Here is a 6,658-nt window from a genome sequence, read left to right as displayed (position 1 = left end):
CTACAAAGGACCATCAGGTCTGATTTTCACTATTGCTTAAGTAGTACTCTTTACCGCGAGGATCGTGTACAAATACGTTTCTATAACCGCAGTTCAGATATATGAATTTCATATATTCGATGTGTTCGATTTATTATCTTACGGGTTTATGTCGGACTAATTTGATGAACTGCTCCCAGTTGGCTTGTTAGCTCAATTGGTAGAGCGCTGCACCAGTATCGCAGAGGTCAGTGGTTCGAATCCCGTACAGGTTTGAATTTTTTCACGTCTGATAACCACTATTGGTTAAATAGTGCTCTTTACTGCAAGGATTGTGCACAAATACGGACTTACTTAGGGCGGAGTGAGTTGTTGATCGTGCGCAGATTGAACGTCATCACTAAAGGCAATAATCACCAATCAATAACCAAACTTTGAAATTTAAGGAAATCAATTATTCTGTTCTTATTTTTGAAATTGTCATTGATTAAAAATTGTCATTGAGAGTGTTTGTTAAGCGTCCTTTTTCTATCTGCTTATTGAGCTTGTGTTTGGTAGCCTTTTCTCTTTTAAGTCATCAATCTGGTCTCATGACATAATCAAACCTCAGTTTCGTCCTAAATTTTGTAGAGACTGCGTCGTAGTAAGAGAAGGATCAACTAAACTTCACAGACCGATCGTCAAAATTGTCAAGCATGGCGGCCTCTACTTGGCAACTTCTGTTGAAAGACTGATCCTTCTGCGCTGTGGCGACGTTTTGCCAAATCCTTTAAGCTGCTTTATTCAAAACGTGAGAAGTTTAAAAGCTTTTCAAATTGTGGAGGGTTCGTCTTTTGAATGGAAGCTTGGGGTTCTACAAGGTATCGTTTATGGACAAGACCTCGATGTTATTTGCCTCACTGAAACATGGCTAAACGAGTCAATCGTGGATCACAAGATATTGCCTACTGCGTATAACATTTATAGATGTGACCGTTTTGGTAGAGTTGGTGGTGGAGTTATGACAGCAATCAAGAGTACACGGTCTTCGACTCTACTTGAAGTTCTGTCAGAGTTTTCAAGTTTGAAATTGTTGTTGTTGTTGAAATATCAAACCTAAAGCTTCCTTTTCTAGACTACCTGGTAAGCCACAACGACAACTCATTACGGACGACAGTTTACAGGAAACCGACACACACCGACAGATTCCTAGACGAGTCATCCTACAACCCTACATCACACAAAGCCGCAACTATCAGAACTCTAACACGACGCGCACAACTAGTATGCGACTAGACAAACAGCTTATCCGACGAGAACAAATACCTTCACCGTGTTTTTACGAAGAACAACTACAACAACGACTTCATCCGACGAAACACTCACCGACCCACTACCACTACCGAAACTAACGACACCGCAAACCCTACGACTACAGCAACCATACCGTACATAAAAGGCATGTCTGAAAACATATCGCGCATCTTACTACCCTTCAATGTCCGCGTCGCCCACAAACCCATCACCACACTACGTCAGTTACTAACCAACGTTAAAGACAAAGACGAACCGAGGAACAGACAGAGAACGATTTATAAGATCTATTGTTCCGACTGTCAAGCCTCCTACATCGGTGAGACTGGCAGAAAACTCACAGCAAGACTGACCGAACACAGACGAGCGACGAGGAAAGGTGATGTCAGCAATTACATTGCTGAGAATCATCGACTTACCAACCACAACATTGACTGGGACTATACGCAATTCCTAACCTACAGTATTGACTATTTTCAACGACTGACTCTGGAAAGCTGGTTTACTAACTTAGAACAGACTCCCCTAAACAGATGTCAACAACTACCCGCTCCATACAAACGACTCATTCACAACATAAACATCACAAACGACCGAAAAAGAACGACCTAACTTTACAGACAGATCGAAACAGACCAATCACGACCGACTTACGTCACTTGAGTCTTACAGCCAATAACATCACGGCAAAACGAACCGATCATTTCACACGAACTGGAATAAGAACATTTTACTGACAACAATCATTCAATTGACTCTGATGATGACTTCCGCACAGATTGTCGAAACATCAGTCACTACCACCGACAACAGTCCTTCTCAGGACTACACTCACCCGGACGATCAGACTACACCTTCACATGTTACCCCCGGGTTTAAGCCATTTACTACAAACAAAATAAGTTGTATAAAACTACATATTTAACTTTTAGTAATCAGAAACCTTATTTAGACACATTAGGCAGAGCTACAGTGCACCAGAACAATTTTTGCGTCTTAAAGCTTCATAATTATGTAGCACAAACAGTGTTGAAGTAGAATTTGTCACTGCTCTTTCCGTGTTTCAGAACGTTTTACTTAGCGCAGTACTTAATATTGTTTACTTTCACCTTATTAGCGACAGTCACACAGAATAGGAGGGCGGCGACTATCAGACGCAGACACGAGGAAGCCATGCTAACAGAGGAGTGCTTTTGATACCTGAGAACAAAAAATTCCATCCTCGAAATAAATAAACAAAACAAATCATGAACCAAAACGAAAAATATAAGATTAATGAATGATTAATTGACCTTTCTGGTCTATATTAAGCTTGATATCATGACTTTAAAAGGTCTTTTGATAGTCCCTCGAAGTTTTTTCCTAGCAAGCATAGCGATCTTCTCGCGAAATCGTCATACAATTTTCCTTCCAGCTCTCTTTCATTTTTTTTTTTTTTTTTTTCTGAACCGTAGTGCCAAGCTCTCTAAATGGATAGAAATATATCTTAAATGGTGGCAATGCTGAGATCGGTCCGTTTTTCTTTTTTTCCTTTTCTACTTTCCTCTTTATTTTTCAAACATGACACTTCGTACCCGTTATAACTCTTTAGTTTACGCCTAGACTGTTATAGCTAATTATAACTTCCGTGCTTTAGATAGAAATGTTTGAAAACCTCTAGATAGAAATGTGTTTTAAAACAAAAAAACCTGTTTCATCTATAAATTCAACTTATTGTTTCGGTATTCACTTGCTTATTATATCCATTGGTCTGTTGGTTGAATACTTGGTTCTCTTGTTTAAAGTCCTCATAACAATTTCATGACTTCTGTAAACACTTATTCGGTCTTACTCGAGTCGACTTGCTTCTTCGCTTCACTGAGTTGGAAAACTTACATATCGTTCGAAGTTTTTGACGTTGTTCTTTATCTTAAATTGATATCATATTTAAAGTTTTAGACAATTCCACACACAAACTTGTACCATATTGTTCATCTTGCTTATCTGAGCATGAAAAGAACGATGTTATCGAATATCTCGCCGACTTTACCAGGTGACCTAATTATCCGACCGTTTTCTGAAACGACGAAACGAAGCATTGACACCTAAAGAGAACAAACCTAAGAGCTGCTGCGGATTCAATGACATTTACGTGGTAAATCGTTGTTCAGTGTCAAATCAAATTCAAACGTATGATAATCACAGAACTTGTAGCTATTAAAAGTAAGATTATGCGTCATGCGTCAAAAGGAGTTACGTTTGATCATCGCATTGAAAGCACAAAGATTCTGATACATCCTATGAAATATTGTTTCTTGTGTTCAATTAGCTAAATATCCATCGGTAGCTTTATCTCTTTTCCCCATTATGTGATGTAAAATTATAACGTAAAACTCAACAATTATAGTAGGTCGGAATGTTAGTTGGATTTGGCATCCTAGCATGGTCTCATTTGGCATTCAAAGGTATATTACTTCATGATCATGAATAGAGTTTTTAAGAAATATCGGAAACATTTCCGTTTAACCCCAGACCTCATTATGCATACATTTCTTGGATAAAAGAAAGCAGAGGCAAAACAACAGAATACTTTTTGGGATTACGGCTTTGTTTCTGATTGTTATAGGATTATACGGAAATCTCTTCGAAATATCTCCTGCGAGATGTTTTAAAACTTGTTCCCTCGTCTTAAAAAGTCATCTTGGATGTGAACACTGTTCACATTTTCCAGATGACTTGGCATAACAGCAGATTACCTACCTGGTGTAAGAGAAACTCGCTTGCCGGAAATATGATGAATGAATCGTGGTCAAGTGTAAACGGTCTAAACAATTCGGTTATAACTGCCAATTTATTTTAAAAGATGATGTATACCCTGGTGGGTACTGGTGAACAATAAACCATATCCATTGATTTCTAATGCGCTTTTACGTACTATATCGCACGATGAAACACCTGAAACCTCACAGCCTTTGTTCTTTCCTTCAGCTTAGAGGGAAAAACCCTAGGAAACTGTCTTTTTCAGTGTCTTGTTTGTATACCTGCAATCACTTTCCATTGTTATTTTCTTACAAGGGCCAGGTCATGCAGAATGAACTCTCGTTTACACGATATATCAGCTGAAACGCTAATTCCTTTGTCTTTGCTTTCAGCTGAGAGGGAAAAGCCCCAGAAACCTTTCTTTTCAGTTTCTTTTGTTTGTCTATGTGCAATCACTTTCGATCATTGTTTTCTTACGATGGTCATGTCATGTGGAACGAACTTTGTTCAAAACGTTTGTCTTTCATTTTTTTATTACTAACGAGACGAAAACTATAAATTGCTATATTTGTCTATTTGGTACAATCATGAAAACCAGCGGCTGTTAATAAGCTTGTAAATAAATCAAGAGTCTAAATTTCCCAAGAGACTTATTAATTTTAGGATTTCGAGTTACTTTCAGTTTTCAACATTGCAAATTCGTATGACCCTTTCGCTATATGCAAATGAACCATTCGTTATAGGCAAATGCGAAGAACAATTAAGCATAGTTGGGAACTTTTATTCAATCAACCAGTGCTATAAAAGGTTAGGATTTTCGTCTGTAAAGTCACAAAAATCTGAATAAAGGTAAGTATGTTCATAAGCACTACACGTATACGTGCAGCGAACGGGTTATATGAATTCGCTCTGGTAAAATCCCGAAAAAGCTCAAACATTCGAAAATATCCGCGCCTCTTCAGCCGTAGAAGCTCTTGGATGTGTTCTTCCTGACTGGTCGTTACGGGTGTGCAACTATATATCCACCAAACTTTAAGAATTGTATTTAATATTCAGATTTTTCAGATTTAAGTTATAACCTGAAAGAAATGGCAATGAAACCCTGTAGTTGTGCTGATTATGTGCTGGTTAAGCAAAATGTAATTACAAACGTAAACTGAATTCCATTAATGCACAATAATTGCCCAGTTAATCAGGTCATTTGGACTAGTTTCAAGAGAGAGGGAAACGTCCCGATGCTGTTCTTTCTGCTTCTGCAGCTGTTGTTTGGATAACCCTTCCTTCTTTCATTTACATATTGCAGTCAGGGATGAAGTAGGCTTGGGGTAACCTAACAATTAAGACCTGAAAACTAGTATCGCAGAGGTCAGTGGTTCGAATCCCGTACAGGCCTGAAATTTTTTTCAGGTCTGATTTTCACTATTGCTCAAATAGTGCTTTACTGCGAAGGATCGTGCTCATATACGTCTCATAACCGCAGTTCACACATATGTTTCATGTGTTTGTTGTTGTTTGATTTATCATCTACGGGTTTATGTCGAATTAATTTGATGGCCTGCTCCCAGTTGGCTTGTTAGCTCAATTGGTAGAGCGCTGCACTAGTATCGCAGAGGTCAGTGGTTCGAATCCCGTACAGGCCTGAAATTTTTTTCAGGTCTGATTTTCACTATTGCTCAAATAGTGCTTTACTGCGAAGGATCGTGCTCATATACGTCTCATAACCGCAGTTCACACATATGTTTCATATGTTTGTTGTTGTTTGATTGTACATAGTTGTCTAATTTCTGAGGCATAGAATATTTTCGTGTCACACATCACACAGTAACATAAGAAGCAATCATTTGGTTGCATAGCTGAGAGGGCGGAGTATATGTTGTAATGTTTCGATGAATAGCGTAATTTTATGCTTGAAAACTGTAAAACTGAGGACATCACTCACAATAATCCTTTTCATCCTCAGTTGACAGCTTGAGCTGAGGTTTTCTTCGGAGTAAGGAATACGATTGAAAATGGGTCAGCTCAGGTTCAAAATTCTGAAAAAGCATGTGAACAAATCTCCTTCAAGAAGTATACGTGATGGGTTAATCGTGGCATATTGTTAGCATCGGGAGGGAAAGGCGTTTGGATGTATGAAGCATCCAAAAAATCTACCTTTTTTGGTAGAACTCCATCTCTCCCTAACCCCTTCGCTACCTCTATATCACTCGCGTCACAATACTTGAGAGAATGTAAGGCAGTAAAATCTGCTAGAACCATGTCTGAATAAATTTTTAGTCATAGTTCTGTTTTGACTCACAGACTTCAACGTTGCATGGCTTTTTGACTCATACACGTGACAGGGCTCTCTCGTCAGAGACCTTCAACAGAACCTTTTGGAGCATATTCCGCAGAGCGCATTCCAAAATTTGAAGAAGCTAAAAAGAATGTGGGTATAATGTTTTTAATTCGAGACAGAAATAATGAACAATAACAGCCAGAACATTAAAATCTAGAAAACGAAGAGAGGAAAATAAGAGAATTATATGACAAATCTATTCAGGTTGCATTCGGTAGCATGGTTTCGGTAAAACGTCAATGTAAAGCCCCTCCCACTACTCCCTCCTTTTCAATAGCAGATTGAACGAAACCGTGGTATATTTCACGGAAT

The 6,658-nt window shown here is 38.5% G+C and overlaps 1 long non-coding RNA gene across 1 annotated transcript in view; it reads right to left on the bottom strand.

Moving 5' to 3' along the window:
• Positions 1 to 4,231, bottom strand: part of LOC148733809 (uncharacterized) — a 5,228-nt gene extending 997 nt beyond the window's left edge. The window contains exon 1 of the long non-coding RNA XR_016000689.1: positions 4,012 to 4,231. This is a non-coding gene — a long non-coding RNA (uncharacterized LOC148733809). The remainder of the gene's footprint in view (positions 1 to 4,011) is intronic.
• Positions 4,232 to 6,658: the final 2,427 nt, after the last annotated feature.

The sequence above is a fragment of the Stylophora pistillata genome, chromosome 4 (genome assembly GCF_964205215.1).
Source record: "Stylophora pistillata chromosome 4, jaStyPist1.2, whole genome shotgun sequence".
NCBI classification, from domain to species: domain Eukaryota; kingdom Metazoa; phylum Cnidaria; class Anthozoa; order Scleractinia; family Pocilloporidae; genus Stylophora; species Stylophora pistillata.
Note: the sequence above shows the minus strand (reverse complement) of the source record. Positions and strands in the feature narration are given on the sequence as shown.